This window comes from Phalangium opilio, unplaced genomic scaffold (assembly GCF_054372755.1).
Source record: "Phalangium opilio isolate 3A_F unplaced genomic scaffold, DU_Popi_V2 ptg000204l_1, whole genome shotgun sequence".
Lineage (NCBI taxonomy): Eukaryota > Metazoa > Arthropoda > Arachnida > Opiliones > Phalangiidae > Phalangium > Phalangium opilio.
The window spans coordinates 480,847-499,429 of NW_028324215.1; positions in this window are offsets into that span (position 1 = coordinate 480,847).

The window sequence follows — 18,583 nt, forward strand, 5'->3', positions numbered from 1 at the left end:
TCAGGTTTCACGCTTCTACCGCATACGGGATTCACGCTTCTACCGCACACGGGATTCACGCTTCTACCGCACACGGGTTTTGCGCTTCTACCGCATACGGGTTTCGCGCTTCTACCGCATTCGGGTTTCACGCTTCTACCGCATTCGGGTTTCACGCTTCTACCGCATTCGGGTTTCACGCTTCTACCGCACACGGGTTTTGCGCTTCTACCGCATACGGGTTTCGCGCTTCTACCGCATTCGGGTTTCACGCTTCTACCGCACACGGGTTTCACGCTTCTACCGCACACGGGTTTCACGCTTCTACCGCATTCGGGTTTCACGCTTCTACCGCATTCGGGTTTCACGCTTCTACCGCATTCGGGTTTCACGCTTCTACCGCATTCGGGTTTCACGCTTCTACCGCATACGGGTTTCACGCTTCTACCGCATACGGGTTTCACGCTTCTACCGTATACGGGTTTCACGCTTCAACCGTATACGGGTTTCACGCTTCTACCGCATACGGGTTTCACGCTTCTACCGCATACGAGTTTCACGCTTCTACCGCATACGAGTTTCACGCTTCTACCGCATACGGGTTTCATGCTTCTACCGCATACGGGTTTCACGCTTCTATAACTGTCAGACTATGGTGCAATCTAAATGCCGGACTCGATATTTAATAGATGGCCTTACGGTCTCTAGTTAAGAATATATTTTTTTGTTTTTTTCTCTCTTGTAACTTTTAGTTTTACTTCGAGTTAGCCATTAAAAGTTTCTTTATTACACTACGCTCCCGCTCGCCTTCTTTTTAAGCTAAGCAAAATCTAACAGGTTATGGGTCCAAAACGCGACTTCATACGCATTTAAGAGAAGAAAAATAAAGACGAAGAAGAATAGTACGCTTGACTTATTGAGAAGCATTAAGAAGAAGGAAAATAAAGAATCAAGAAGACGATATCAAGTATTGTGACAAGGCTTAATATTTTTTGACGACGTATATATTATTGCATGGTTATAAACCGCCGGAGACGCAGAGCGAAAAATGGCCACACAAGGCGACGAATTTAAAATTACTAGGCTATCAGCCGAAAAGAGTAACTATCATTCATGGTCCATTAGGACAAAAGCTGCGTTAATTAGCAAGAGCATTTGGGAAGCTATAGACCCTGGTTTCGGCCCTGCAATGACGAATGCAGAAAGGAAGATAAACGAGAAGGCTTTATCATTTCTCTATCTCGTGGTTGAAGACAACTTTCTAGACGATATTGGCAATCACCAAAGAGCTAAAGACGCGTGGCAAACCTTAAGCGACATGCACACCAAATATGGCCTACTTCATATTTTGCAATTATTGCGTGATTTATTTAATGTAAATAAAGGGAAGGACGAGAAAATGCAAACTTATCTAGGAAGAATAATTGAGCTTCACAGGAAACTAGACGCCTGCGGCTATGGGTTTCAAGATAAAGAATTGGCACTGATAATGTTGATGGGTTTACCAAAGAGCTACGAACATATTATTCTCAATCTGGAGCATGACGTTAACGCAATATCCACACAGCTCGTGAAAGCACGACTCGCAGTAGAAGAGAAGCGACAAGACCGAAGAGATGAAGAAGAAGAATCAGAGAGGCAAACATCCAATGAAGATTTGGGATTAGGCAAGGCGTTAGTTATCAGAAGCAAGGGTAGAGATGACGGAAAAGGCTACTATAAAGGAAGAAAACCCAGGATCGAATGGAAGAACGACCAAAGGGGAACAGAAGGCCCAAGGACTACTCCCTTTAACTCTCGCCATGTCACATGTTTTTGCTGTGGAAAATACGAACATATTGCAAATGAATGCCCTGACAAGGACCAAGCTACAGGAGCGAACCCTAAGACGAAGAAGAGCACAGCGAAGAAAGCTCAGTTATGTAATGATGATGTAATCTTACACAAAGCCCTGTATTTAGGTGAAAAGACGGATGAAGAGCCAAACTATAACTCATGGTTTCTGGATAGCGGTGCAACCGATCACATGTCCTCGTGCAAAGCAAGAATGACTGACTACCGTGAAGAAAAGGCGACCGTTGAAGTAGCAAACAAAGACGTAATTTGTGTCGAAGGAAAAGGAAAAATGACATTCCATCCCCTTTCTGAAACAAACAAATACAGCATAGAACTAAGAGATGTTCTGTACGTACCCGACCTAGACGGTAACCTATTGTCAGTTGGTCGCATTGAAGAGATGGGATACTCAGTCGTTTTTAAAGAAGGAACGGCCAAGATCATCGAGCCAGACGGCGAAGTCATACTAACGGCCAAACGTCATGGAAGATTGTACAAAATTCAAGACCAAGTCAGAAATGTAGCAAAAGTAGCTAAATTGGCCAACGAAGAACTCTGGCATCGAAGATTAGGTCATCTGAACAAGGAAGCACTAAATCACTTATTAAAGGAAGAAGCTACAATAGAAACAGAAGGAAGTACAGATGCAAACTGTGAAACCTGCATGTTAGGGAAAATAAGACGTAAACCCTTTCCTAAAGGACAAGCCACAAGAGCCAAAAGGCCATTAGAACTAATTCACTCAGATGTTGTTGGAAAAGTCGCACCAACATCAAAGGGAGGCTCGAATTATATGGTAACATTCATCGACGACTTTACGCGACACACAGCCGTCTTCTTTATGAAAAAGAAAAGCCAAGTTCTGGAAAAATTTCACGAATTCCGTCGAAGAGTAGAAAACTCTTTACAACTAACGATCAAAAAACTTCGCACCGATAATGGTGAATACATTAGCAACAATTTTGACGACTATTTAGCCGAACATGGCATCACTAGGCAACTGACCATCCCTGGTACGCCGCAACAAAACGGTGTAGCAGAGAGAGCTAACCAGACGTTAATGGACGCTGCCAGATGCATGTTGATTGAATCAGGACTCCCAAGACAATTTTGGGCTGACGCTGTAAATACAGCTTGTTACATTCGTAATCGTTGTCCAACGAAATCACTTGGGAATGACATACCAGAAGAACTGTGGACTGGTGAGAAAGTCGATCTCAGTCATTTGATACCATTTGGTTGCCGTGTCTGGTCCGTCAAAAGCAAGTTGATCAAACGTACAAAACTAGACCCAAAAGGTGAAGAAACCGTTTTCATCGGTTATCCAGAAGGAGTAAAGGGATACAAACTTTGGAACTTTCAGACGAATAAAATCTTTGTAAGCAAAGACGTCGTTGTGGAAGAAAATGTTTACCCCCTGCGGAAAAAAGACGATTGGTCGAAGAAGCCACTAGATGAAGTTACTGAAACAACCGCACTAGAACAAGGGGAAGACATCTCGTTTTCGTTTGTACAAGATCCTCATGTAGAAGAAGGCCTGCCCAGTAGGAGCGATGACTCAGAAACCGACGATAAAATCGTAACAAACGTTGAAGGAACAACCAAAACAAGAATGAAACAGTCAATCCCACTTATGGACATTCCAGTGAGAGTAACGACACGTGACACCTCAACGAAAACAAGCAAACTTCAAAAGCAAGAAACCGTACCTACTAGACGCTCAGAACGAATCGCAGAAAGAAGAGCAATAGCAGAAGCGCAATCCATCACTCCGAAAATTATGATCGTCACCGATCGGAAAGAACACTCTAGCAACAGCATTCAGGAACCTGATCCTGCAACTGTGAAAGAAGCCATGACTAGAAATGACGCAAGTGATTGGAAAGAAGCCATGACAGAAGAAATGAAGAATTTGGAAGAAAATGAGACATGGATCCTAGTACCAAGACCAACGAATAGACGAGTCATAACTTCACGATGGATATTCAAGAAGAAATTTAAGAAAACCGGCGAATTAGAAAGGTACAAGGCCCGGTTAGTTGCGAGAGGATATGATCAAATATACGGCATCGACTACAATGACACTTATTCACCAGTACCAAGATTGAAGTCTTTGAGACTAATGTTGGCCCTAGCGGCTGAATGGGATTGGACCGTCAGACAATTGGATATCACAGCAGCATATCTTCATGGAAGCCTAACTGAAGATATTTTCATGGAGCAGCCGCAATTGTTTAAAGCGAAGGGAAAAGAAGATTGGGTATGCCACCTGAAAAGAAGTATCTATGGACTCAAACAATCAGGACGCCAGTGGAATGAATGTTTGGACAGTTTTTTGAAATCCATTGATCTCAAACGCTCTAACGCGGATCCTTGCATCTACTACAATTTGGAGAAAGGCATTATAATTGGAGTATACATTGATGACACCTTGGTGATCGCGCAAAACGCTGACGTAGCCGAAAGTTTTGTTGTAGCAGTGAAGAACAGATTTGCCAGCAGAGAAGTAGACGAAGCAAGTCAAATTCTGTCTATAAGCATTGAGAAGGACGACGACGGTTCGATTGCTTTAAGCCAAACTGCTTACGTTGAAGAGATATTGGCGACATTCGGTATGAGCGATTGCAAGGGCGTAAGAACTCCTTTGGATCCTGGAGTGAAACTACACAAAACGTCAGACGAAGAATGGATAGAAATGGAAGCTGCGAGCAAACATATCCCCTACAGACAAGCGATAGGTAGTTTGCTCTACCTTTCTGGATCCACCAGACCGGATATCGCATACGCTGTCACTTACCTAAGCCAATTTAATGAACGTCCAACTGATGAACATTGGCGAAGCGTTAAACACGTATTACGTTATCTACAGCAAACGAAGGATTACAAGTTAATCTACAGAAAAGGCTCCGGGCGAATTACAGCCTATTCAGACGCAGATTGGGGTAGAGACCACGTGGATCGGAAGTCATACAGTGGCTATGTATTTCAAATGGGAAACGGTGCTGTATCATGGTGTAGCAAGAAGCAAGCGACCACAGCATTATCTACAGTAGAAGCTGAATATCTAGCCATGTGTGCCACAGCCAAAGAAGCAATGTGGTTCAAAAACCTTTTGACAGAGATAGGACTTCACGATCACACCAACGAGCCGTTTCAAATCAATGTAGACAACCAAGGAGCAATATGCTTAGCAAAGAACAAAATGACTTCTGAACGAAGCAAGCATATAGATTTGAGATATTACTTCTTACGCCAACAGGTAGACGAAGGCAAAATTTCATTTCAGTATGTGCCCTCGGACGAAAATCTAGCCGACATGTTAACCAAACCTTTGGGTGCACAACACGTAAAGGAACATTGCCAAAAACTAAGTCTAAAGAGCAAATAACGAGCCCGTCAAGGGGAAGTGTCAGACTATGGTGCAATCTAAATGCCGGACTCGATATTTAATAGATGGCCTTACGGTCTCTAGTTAAGAATATATTTTTTGTTTTTTTCTCTCTTGTAACTTTTAGTTTTACTTCGAGTTAGCCATTAAAAGTTTCTTTATTACACTACGCTCCCGCTCGCCTTCTTTTTAAGCTAAGCAAAATCTAACAATAACGCCTACGGGTTTGACGGTGTCCCGACTCCGTATCCTGGTGCCCACTTTTAGCAGTATCATACGGCGGCACCCATTGATTTTTCCTAAGAATTGCCGAAGACGAACGGTCTGAACAATACCTCACTAAAGCTACCCAGGATGAAGACCCAAAGTTTCGAGCGTTGTCGGAGAAGATAGCAAACCTAGAAACAGCACTTGAGAGGATGGAAGAACGGAAAGATAAACCTGAGCCTAGACATTCGCGCGGCGGTTACCAATACTCCATGAATTATCGGCAAATTTCGTTTCCTCGAGGATCCGGATACTACAATTGTGGTAAATATGGTCATCTAGCACGCGACTGTACGGACCCTCGTAATGATAGCCGCGTCTTTAGAGTGCGGGAAACTCGAGGTCCGCTCAATAGCGGGGGTGTCTGAGCTGTGAAATATTACTCGTGATCCCCTACAAACTGTACAACGTGTTGTGGTACCGGTTGTGAACGCTTTGCTCAGGAAAATCGGTGTAACTCGAGTCTTATTGGACACTGGAACGCAAAAGTCGGTCATAGACGAATCATTAGTGGTCAACCATTACCCGATAGGAGACATAAAGCCGTGAGAAGGACCCCCGGTTATTGGTTTCGATAAACGGATCGCAACGCCAAAAGGAGTTATAAACGTGGCGGTGACAGTTGACGGTTTTGACACAGTTCAGTTAGAATGTTTTGTAGCATTCAATTCCATCCTACCCTTGGTGTTAGGGGTTGATTGGTTTACTGCCCTGGAAGCGGAAATCGTTTTTGACGAAGGATGGTTCCATTTAGTGTCCATGGATCGCAACAAAAAGCTTCGGTACCCTCATCCCGTTACTACTACCGTTGGCATGTCCCAATCGTCGTCAGAGAAACCGAGAATTCAAGACAACGGACAGTCCAGTGATTCTATCCTTCCGGAGCAAACTTTTATTACAGTCGAGGTAAAACAACAAACAATTCATGTAATGACCGTCGAAACAGTGACTATTCCCTCTCGGTCTGGTACTTTTGTAAACGCGTGAATTCAGTGTAATAACTAATTATTTATGTAGAGATATGTTAGTACATGCTCACAATAGTAGCAACCCACGTTAAATGTTGAATGTCCCCGCTAGTATTGTAAAGATGAAACAAGGAATGACTCAAATATTCATTCTAAACCCAAGTAATGAAATGAATTCCTTTAAGAAGGGAGAAAAAAAATTGTAGCGCGAGTGAATTATTGAACACATCTCAGAAAGAGGACGAGCCTTTTCGTTTTTGTTCCGTCCAGTTGGAAGGGAAAGAGAGGGGAGTAGGGAACCAACTTTGATAAATAATGTACAAATTTTCGCGGAGATTAGAGACCTAGAACTAGGCTCAAAATTAACTGAGGAACAGTAAAGCGGTGTTTGTCTTCTTTTGAGTGAATATAGAAAGTCTTTTGCGTTTGACAGTAAAGAGTTAGGAAAAACGACTTGGCAGAACATACGATAGATAATGGGAACCATCGTCCCATCAAACAATACCCCCGTGTAGTTTCACCAGCAGACAATGTAACGACATTTTATTTATCTAACTAGAAATTCATTATCCCTTTATATTTATTTCACTATCCCTTTAAAATACTTATTTCCCCAGATCATCCACAGCTTATTTTAAATAAATTCCCCTTTGACCCCTTTCTATGAAAGCCTTAACGCTGGTCGTGGGTCGTAATAGAAAGGTCATATACCCTTAGCTTGCATTCTTTAGGCCAAGAGAATAGCGATGCTACCTCAAAATTACAATCCGTGAAGTTACACCCCTATTTTTATCTACTGGTATAAAGCGTCTCCATAGAAACCCATGCCTTCTTACAAATATATAAGTCATTGAGAGTTACCAAGTATATTGTTGTAAATAGTTTAAATATTGTATATACTCAAAATACCGAACAAAGTGTACATAGAATTCATTAATAAGCGCGAAGAAGAGTTTCACCCGCGGTACCCGATCTACGAAACAAACGGTCAAGGACCCTAACACCTGCGCGAGTGGGACAAAACGCAGATCCCCAGAAATACCCAAACGGGACGATGAAGGAAGGACTGACGTCAAATAACCATTGACGTCATATGCAAAGACCACAGAAAGCGAGTCGATGATTCGCCAACAAGGTCAAGAGGAAAAGTATAAAAGCTCAGGCCTTCAATAGACCAGTAATAAAATGATATCGGCCAGTTCCAGCCTAAGGCTCTGCCCAAAGATGACCAGACTCCATTCCTCGTGGCTACTATAGTTCGCGCCAAAATAAATGTTAGGACTCTAACCCGCAACCGAACGTAATCGCAAGATCCTAAAAGAACTCGATCTCGAGTCTATCTTAATCGCGGGTATGCCGATTTTACCATAATCGCGAATTCAAAAAGAACTTTGCCGCTGGAGTTAATCTTTGGACTACTACTAATGCCGGACTCCTAAAACAAAGACCGGACAACGACATTTTATTTATCTAACTAGAAATTCATTATCCCTTTATATTTATTTCACTATCCCTTTAAAATACTTATTTCCCCAGATCATCCACAGCTTATTTTAAATAAATTCCCCTTTGACCCCTTTCTATGAAAGCCTTAACGCTGGTCGTGGGTCGTAATAGAAAGGTCATATACCCTTAGCTTGCATTCTTTAGGCCAAGAGAATAGCGATGCTACCTCAAAATTACAATCCGTGAAGTTACACCCCTATTTTTATCTACTGGTATAAAGCGTCTCCATAGAAACCCATGCCTTCTTACAAATATATAAGTCATTGAGAGTTACCAAGTATATTGTTGTAAATAGTTTAAATATTGTATATACTCAAAATACCGAACAAAGTGTACATAGAATTCATTAATAAGCGCGAAGAAGAGTTTCACCCGCGGTACCCGATCTACGAAACAAACGGTCAAGGACCCTAACACCTGCGCGAGTGGGACAAAACGCAGATCCCCAGAAATACCCAAACGGGACGATGAAGGAAGGACTGACGTCAAATAACCATTGACGTCATATGCAAAGACCACAGAAAGCGAGTCGATGATTCGCCAACAAGGTCAAGAGGAAAAGTATAAAAGCTCAGGCCTTCAATAGACCAGTAATAAAATGATATCGGCCAGTTCCAGCCTAAGGCTCTGCCCAAAGATGACCAGACTCCATTCCTCGTGGCTACTATAGTTCGCGCCAAAATAAATGTTAGGACTCTAACCCGCAACCGAACGTAATCGCAAGATCCTAAAAGAACTCGATCTCGAGTCTATCTTAATCGCGGGTATGCCGATTTTACCATAATCGCGAATTCAAAAAGAACTTTGCCGCTGGAGTTAATCTTTGGACTACTACTAATGCCGGACTCCTAAAACAAAGACCGGACCGATATAATCTTGGACGCCGTCAACATCGTCTAAAACCCCTGCCTGATGGAAACCACCCCAGCTTTATCATCTGTTCGTTCGTCCCTTGGGACCGTGCCTCGCGAAATCGCCGTCTAATAAGACTTTCCGCACTTCGCGTTATGGACACCAAAACTCACGTATCGTTATATTTTAATTACTGTTTATCTTACTTTATTTATGCAATGTATAGTTTTAGTTTAATTCTTATGATTAGTGTTTATGATTCATTATTTTAGGTTAGATTAAAAAGCCAAAGGTCATGACCAGTTAGAATTTATTAGCTTAACTTAAGTATTTGTTAAATGATTAAATCATGGTAACTCTCAAGACCGCCTTTTTATTATTTCCCCACAAATCCCCTAGACATAACTGACCATTCTTAAAATTAACGCTATAAGCCTATAGATGAAAATAGGTAACCGAACCGGACCAACCATTTATTTCATTCCCCTTTGTAGCTAGCTATACTTCTTGGTTTAAAGATATGATGAACCGCATTGGTTTTAGTATCTACCCTTTAACTAGAAACTGTTAGCGCTACAACAAAACAGATTATTTCTAATCTAATTAAAGAAATGATCGATGCGGGAGTAATAAGAGAATCGTTTAATCCATGGTCTAGCCGTGTCGTTTTCGTTAAAAAAAGAAAAAGACATGGCATTTTTGTATAGATTATGGACTTGTAAATAATGTAACGAAGAAAGGCGTTTACCCGTTACACCGTATTGATGATACTTCAGACCAATTGATGTAGAATAAGTACTTTAGTTCATTAGATTTACGCAGTGGCTATTGGGAGACGGGTGTGGCGAGGGAGGACATGGAAATGACGGCCATTGCCACCCATTAAGGCTTGTAAGAATTTACAAGACACTTATCCATAGGAGCAAATAGAACCATCAAAACGCCGATGCTCTATCTAGGGCCCCAGTTTGCCCATATGATCCCGGGAGTTTAGCTGACGTAATACCCACATGTGCCGTACATTTTGAACCTATCTCACTTAAAGAGTTAGCACTGGCACAGCAGAGCCTCTCAAAATTGAAGGTCTTAATGGTAATGTTACAAGATTTGGAACAGTCCACGATCGGCGAGGCACGAATAGCTGAATACACATCGAAAAATGGAGTTGTTTTTCGAGACAATCCGCATGCTAGAGGTAGAAAGACGCTATTGGTTGTATACCACCATCATTGCGGTGGACAATTCTAGGATTAGCTCACGATTCCGATACAGGTGGACATATGGGATTTGACAAAACATGAGCAAAAGTACAAAAAAGGTATTGGTGGCCTAAATTAAGGAAGATGGTACGTCGTTATGTAGAGTCATGCGCCCCTTGCCAGTTTCGGAAGATACCAACTGGCAATTCAGATGCTCTACTGCACCCGATCTCACCACCTTCTGAGCCTTTTGAAGTGGTCGGTAATGACCACTGTGGTCCGATCTTGAAGTCCTCTCACGGAAATAAATATATTCTCATCGCTGTAGACTATCTGACCAAGTGGATATAACCCCGAGCAGTTCCAAGTACCGAATCTGTACACGTTACCGACTTGATAAGGAATCAAATTGTATTTCGACACGGGAGCCCCCGACTACTTATAAGCGAACTTGGGAGCGCTTTTCTCTCTGGACAGACTGAGTAAGAACTTCCCAAATGGGGAATAAGGTCGGCCGCGAGGTTAGTTATCGGCCTCAGACGAACAGGTTGGTAGAGCAGGCCAATCAGACCATGGCCAAAATCTTTCATAATTACGTAAATTCTGAATACACGGACTGGGACGAACACCTCAAATCATCAAAAGCGGATAGATATGAAAACAAAAAGTGAACTACTTTAATTCTTGCTCGTTCCCTGTAAAACGAAGAGCCCCATCTTAGTTTTGACCAGGGTTGGCAAAAATCCGGATAATTTGAATAAAATCCAGACCAGTGGTTTTTATTGGATTAAACCGGATTTTATTGGATTTATCCGGATTTTTTAAAAACACGAGTTATTTTAGGTTTTTTCGAAGGCAAAGTACTTCTGTTTAGCTCTTATTTTAGTTTTGGGGCACTCCCCGACCCCTAGCCCCGATTCCAATATAGTCTGCTAGTTTAACTGATAAAATGTTTTCATGAAATGGATCCCTTACAAGGGGACTTTCCTCCTGAACTCCGGGTTTGGCTTGGCAAAGGCTAGTGGGCGGGATTTATACATGCACGTATAAATTCCGCCCACAAATGCCTCTAGCTTTCCCAAGCCAAAACTGGAGTTCGTAAGAAAAGTCCACTTGTCCACTGGAACCAACGCTATGCTTTAAGTTCGAGCAATACTGGAAAAATATTGTAAGCTGTAACTGGACAGTAACCGGTAACATAACTATTAGTTTTATCATTCATAATAAATAATCTTTAGTTGTCGCTACATATATTTTTGCCTTGTTTCTGGTTGTATTTTAATTATTTTTATGGCACAAAATTGATTTTTCCCCATTCATAATTAAGCCGGATATTTTAGGTGGATTTTTTTAAGTGGATTAATCCGGATTAAACCAGGTGGTTTAAACCGGACTGGATAGGTAGTTGCCAACCCTGGTTTTGACTCCCACCCCTCCGACAAAGATTACTTCGCGACTGTGTCTCTGGGAACAAGGCGTGAATAGGTTTATAAAGTAGGTCCGAGAGAATCTGCTCATCTAGTTGAGGATCGTGTCGGTGTAGTAAATATCGTGTACTTGCACAAACGATCCGGAGGAATTTCGGAAGACAAAGTTTAAACAAACTATTTAATTTTTAATTCCACTCCTAAATGCCAAGGAAGAGAAGTCAAGCGGGGTCGGATTCTATGAATTGTAGAAACCAACAAACACAATGTTATTTTTATGCAGTCTTTAAAAAATTGCGTGAGGTGGGTGTACAAACTTTTGAAACAGTAACAAAAAGCCAATGCTTCGCGAAAGTTTGCAGGGAAATCCAAACAGAGTCTGGTTTAAGGTTGAACAACGTAGATACGCAGGCAGAGATTTTTGGCTTTAGAGTCCCAGCTCACAAATGCAAATGGGATGAAATAAATTCGTTTAGAAGTTTAAATGTACTTGAAAATAGCCGTAAACGAATGCTACAGTTTGACCAAGAGACCGACGCAACTGACTTCATTTCGAAAAGACCAGCCATCTCAATTATGTCAAAAGGAATTCCAACGCTTTCTCCAGCCATATCAGCTGTAACCAATTTTATTGAAAGTTTGAATAAAGGTAAGACAGTTCTTTTCACAGTATTATAATAGATAGTTTTCACTTAAGAGACAATAGTCCCCATTAACTTCAGTGCCACTGTTGCAAAACTGGGATAGTCAGAATCACATAATAAATAACCACCTATCTAAACTATTGATAGATGGAATTCATCTTAGAAGTTTAAAAACTCTAAATGGATTTCTGGATTATCTTGAGGTTTACCGAGTAAATGGATTATTATCCGTAACAACCTACCACGATGCACCACGACGCTTATTGTTTTCATGTGAGGGAAAGTTGTCCATTTTGACCCTTTTCAAGAATGTGGAACAGTATGATTTCTTCAACTTGGAAAATCAAACTATATATTTGGAAGTTGTCACTAACGCCATTGCGCCCCTGAGCGATAACTATTTTTTGTGGTGGAATATCGAAAGTATGAAGAATTTTTTAATTTGATTTTCAAATATCGTTTTGCTAAACTAAAGTTTTTCTTAGATAGGACCATGCAGTTGGAATGGAAAACACCAAAAATCTGCATCATTGTCTTTACCCTTTTGAACGGTATCAGTCTAACGATTACTTGTTTGGTTCATTCCGCCATACAATGCTAAAAAGAAGAAAACAAGGACAAGATCTACCAATGTTCTAAATGCCGTAGTCTTAACTGGTATAAATTTTACAGCCACCAAATGTATGTATGTAGTTGATAATTGATGATATTATTTATTAGGTATGTGAATGCAAAGAGTACTATATCGGTCACACACCATCCCCTAAGGAGACCTAACTTAGCCATTTCCCCTAGCTACTATGTGAGACATACGATTGGCTCACTGCGCACCACTCTTAAGCCAATAGTGTTGAGAGAATTTTTGACGGTATAAGCAGACGACAAAACAAATCCGTTTTTGGAATTACGGTCACCTCGTGTAGAACCTAGTTCTCGTGAAGAAGAGACCATTGGAAATTAATAAGGTATTGTGGCGAAAGTCATTATGACAACCAGGGTATAAACAGTGTCTTGTAGCAACCATATTTGCTAAAAATTTTACCTAATTTTTTTATTTTAACACTTGTGCCGAGTGCGTCGCAGTCAATAAATAAAAATACACTTACCAAGGCTTAAGTGAAGAACTCGGTAAAGGCCTATAATAACCCCCTATATATACATAAAATTAACGTAAATTACGAAATCCAATTTAATTATGAGTAAAATGTTAACATTTGTCCCTTTAAAATAGAAAAACACTAGGAAGAGTGTTGGGAACTGGGATTCTAAAGGGATTCAGCGCCTCAAAAGAAACTTTTCGAGCAGACGGATTTATTGGCGAATCAGAGACAAAGTTTGGCTCTGACCAATAACAATTGTCTGGGAAAGTAGCTAGGCGCTTTCAAAGGCTAAGTTAGGTCTCCTTAGGGGACGGGGTGTGGTGTGGGCCCGATATAGTACTCCTTGGTGAATGATTCAAAAAAGAAGAAAGAAAAGGTTACACCTAGATCAATGATGAGAAGACAATTTGCAAATTCAAGGTGCAGAATATCAATTTTGATCCCCAAGTCAAAGCGCAAGAGATTGTTGCAAAACAAACAGCAAAGATCAACACTTAATCGCAAAGTTAAAGATCTAGAAAAAAAACTAATTGAAAATACTTTTGAACCTAGCCAGGATCAAAATGAAAAAATGAGAAAAGTACTTTCGTTAATTCACGTTAAAGCAAAGAAAGATCTGGATGAAATATTTGATGAAGCTTCAAAAAAGAACAAAACTACTGGAATGGCATTGAAAAGAGCCTGGGACCTTAAGTGTGAAGCAATTCCAAAAAATGACTTTCTAATTAACCAAGAAAAATGTACTAAATGTTGCCAGGGCAATAGATGCAGTCCCCTGACGTTCAGAATTGCCGCCGCTTGTTCAAATCTTGTACACAGCTCGTACAAATCATCCAAATCAAGCAATTCGAGCAAATCATCCAAATCACCACGAAATCAAGGAAATCGATTTCAAATCAACCAAATCTACAAAATCATTAGAATGTACCAAATCATTCAAATCATCTAAATCAATGAAATCAATTTCAAATCAACCAAATCATCGAATCTTCAAATCTTTAAATCCCTTTCAAATAATCTAAATCTTCAAATCCGTTTCAAATCATCTAAATCTTCAAACCCGTTTGCAAATCAGCCAAATCTTCAAATCCGTTTCAAATAAACGAAATCTTCAAATCCGTTTCAAATCATCTAAATCTTCAAACCCGTTTGCAAATCAGCCAAATCTTCAAATCCGTTTCAAATCAACCAAATCTTCAAATCCGTTTCAAATAAACGAAATCTTCAAATCCGTTTCAAATAAACGAATCTTGGTTTCAACCAACATGGTCACCCTTTTCCAATTATGATACCCCTTGCCACCCCCGGGGTTAATGGGTTAACGGCACACAAAGATTCAGTGACGTGTCGTAAAAATATATATGGCTCTGTATTTTTAACTTGCATACTTACATTGCCTTAGTCAGTTGAATTCATTTCATATACCAATTTTATGAGGATTCACATGATATATACAGGGTGGCTTCGGTATTTGTGGCCAATAGCTTCTATGGGATAGTATTATTCTACTGAAAATAGTATGTTTCCTACCATATTGTGTTGCAGGATTGATAACGTGAATAATAGATATGTAATGCAATAGACTGCTGTAATCGTAATAATGTTTAACGTATTGCCTACAGTTTAAAGGGAGGGTGAAGTAGAAAATCAACTGATTTTTTTATCGATTTTTCTACTAATTATAAGACCAGTCCGCATAGTCAAACATTCAGGAAATACTTTCGAATGATTTTAAAATTACAATTAGGTTCAGATTTTAAGGATAATTTTAAAGAAGGTCCTCCGACCAATCGCGTAATGCCTTGCCTTTTTATTAACAAATTTCTCGTGGCACGCTCCATGTCTAGCGCCATGATTATCACGTCGCGCGCGAATTTTATCAAATCTCATGATAAATTTCATTCAACACGTAACATGCCACGAGAATTTTGTTAATAAAAAGGCAAGACGTTACGCGATTGGCCGGAGGACCTTCTTTAAAATTATCCTTAAAATCTGAACCTAATTTGAATTTTAAAATCATTCGGAAGTATTTCCTGGATGTTTGACTATGCAGACTGGTCTTACAATTAGTAGAAAAATCGATAAAAAATCACTTGATTTTCTACTTCACCCTCCCTTTAAACTGTAGGCAATACGTTAAACATTATTTCGATTACAGCAGTCTATTGCATTACATATCTAATATTCACGTTATCAATCCTGCAACACAATATGGTAGGAAACATACTATTTTCAGTGGAATAATACTATCCCATAGAAGCTATTGGCCACAAATACCGAAGCCACCCTGTATAACAACTTGCCTCGTACTATATAATAACTTGCCTCGTACTATATAACAACCTAGCAAGTACATAACTTTGGCCGAAACGGCGTTCCATACAATACTACCCAACGTCACTCCGTCCGTGAAAAAATTGCCCTCTCAAAAATATTTTTGGCGCCAAGCCCGGCTTGAAAGGGGGGAAAATATTTCCTCAAAACTATTCGGAAAACGGCGGGGTTGGAACAAAATTTCCACACTGAAGACGGCCAGGGTATAAACCGTTACATCTCAGTACTTCGAGGGGGATTATGGACTTTTGCTTTTAATTAAACGATAACAAGATCAACTAAAACATATTACAACTAATAAATAAATTAAAGGTGAGGGTGAGTAGAGTACAGGAACTGTCATTCATGATAACCAAAACTAGACTGCGCCTTTTCCCAACTCCAAAAAGAAGCTTACCCTGGAATAGGCTTGAGCTATTGGGACGCCACTAGTGGTCAATTTAAATATTAGGTCAAAGTTCATTTTCTCACAGACGCTGACAAACATCCACTGTTTTTAAGACCTATCACTACTTTTACAAACCATAAGTGAACAGTCATCTTCTAATTTAAATTTTTTGCAATTATTGGGAAAATTAAGTTTCAGACAGCTTAATTTGTATTTGCTTCTTTTAAGCGCAAGATGGCGCAAAAAAAGAGACCTTTAAAGGGGGGAAAATTGCTTGCCGACTTTTGCGCTTTGCTTTGAGACTGGATGTTGATAATAAAAACCACTTACTAAAAGACTATCGCTGCAAACATTAATTTTATTTTGAAAGCAAGATGGTGCTAAAGATGGTCTCTAAAGGAAGGAAAACCGCTACTTGGATATGACAGAATTTAAGTAGTGAGGTACAGCACATCATAAGAACGCAGACGATAAAATAAAACTGTCGGTTAATTTTTTCAATCATAATCGCGAAGCCGATGGCTCAAAAGATAAAATTGTTCTGCCGCGTTAATGAATAGCGGCGCCCTCTATAAAGAAACGCTTGACTACTCTGGACCCGTTTCCTTCAGGACCGAGCGACCGCCAATCTCAAACGAAAATCAATATCCCCCCAAAAAAAAATATTTGCAATTTTTTTTTTTTTTTCTTGCGCCTCATAAGGCTATTTTCGGAAGTTCCATCAATCCAAAGCAAATAGAATTAAAAGAAAGCAATTGAGAACTGGATAGTTTAATGAAACATTGGCTTGTGTGTTCTCAGTAAAATAAACACACACCAAACAAATCTTGATATATTTCTTTCTCAGCTTACTCTCAAAATCAATCAATTAGATCTTTACTTCAATATTACTTTTTAATCTCATCCCTAAAAAACAATTGATTCGACTTTCGATATTTTGATTTCTTGGAGTTATCAAAGGTTTCGTAGTGAAAACCTGGTTGGAAATTGTAATTCGGTTTACAGAAGTACTCTCCTTGATATCCAAATGCGAGTTTTCCCTTAGTATGCCGATAGGGAATGGATCAGCAAAGAGTTCTACGTTGTTACTTTGGATCTCCTTACATCCTCACTGTTTATTTGCCTTTGGTAATAGAGACTGCATTTGATAGTTGATTGTGACTTCGGGTGAGTTTTGGTGTTAGTGTCTTATGTATTTCGATGCTTATCGTCGCTTATCTTTAAAGAAGAGTCGGCTGAAGTCATCGCTTTTCTAAGCGTTGGCTCCTCATTATGGGCTTCCCAAAAGAAATAAGCCCTAAGGCAAACTTCCCTCATTCAACCCTTGGCTTCTACCATATTAAGAGCCACTCTATTCTAAAGGATTGAACGCCCGCTAATAACACCACGAGGATCTTAAATAAGGACACTCTTGTATGGCTGTATGTATGCATTTACGTACTACACTCAGAGAAAAAACTGTAGTTTTTGCAGGAAAATTTAGCATGAACCGTGCGTATTTCCTTCTTACGGAATAATTCTGTAAATACTACTGTTCTCCTGTATTATTTGCGGGGAAAAAGTGCGTGCATTGCTTGTATTCTCGGAATACGAGTAGGTCCTGTAATAATTTCAGCATAGTATTGTAAAATTTACAGTTTGTAAAGCTAATTGCACATGAAAGCCCGTTTTAACTCAATATCGGTAGCTTATGTAAAAATTATAGTGATTATCTGAAAAACAATATTACATGATTGAAATTGTAGTTACTGCAGTAGTATTTACAGGTATCATTAATGTAAAATTTACAGTTTGAGAAGTCAAATCTACATTAAAAGCCCGTTTTCCTAAAAATTACTTAATATTCTGTAAACCTTATAGCAAATTTAAAGCAAGTAAAAAAAATAATTATAGGAATTATAGGACAAAAATTCCAAAGTTATAGGATTTTATAGGATCAGTGTATGAAGTAAAGTGACGTTATGTGGTCTCGAGTTTAAGGGGTTACTGAAAATCTAAAGGATGAGTGTTGCTGGAACGATAATTGCGTGGCCGCGTTAAAGTAAAAACTCCAAAACGAATAATTTTAACTATATAAAAAAACCACTAAGTTTATTGTCATAAATAAAAATGGTCAAACTGATAATTCTAAGTGCCAAAGGGGGTTTTGTTTAGCGAGATCGGGGACACGAGGGTCCAAGGTTAACAACCCGTACTTTGGTTGGAAAAGTTCGAGCGACTTCCAATACAAGGCAGGGTATAGCGACGGACTATAGGGGGTCCGTTTAGAGGCGTCGTTCTCGGGGGAGCGAAAGTGAGAGTGAGCCTATACCTGTAGTGTAGAGCTCGGGCTATTTATAGTTTTTGGGATGATTTTTTACCTTGGCTAAAGGGAAGGGTTAGGTCAATCACTCCGATGACGTACGGGGTATTTTTTGACACAAAAAGATTTTACCAAAGAAAATAAATACAAAAAATACAGGAATTGAAGTATGAGTAAGGTGAAAAAGAATATAACAGAAGGTTATAAACTGAAGTATTGGTGGATTTAGCGAGGAATTATTTAAATTTAAGTTAAGTGTTGTTTGTGATTTAACATGTTATGTTAGAAAACGCTAAATTTTGACCTTAATTATTTGTAAAAAGTAATTTAAATTATTTTCAACCCTATTATTTAATGAGACTAGGTCATGATAAACATCAGGTAATGAAC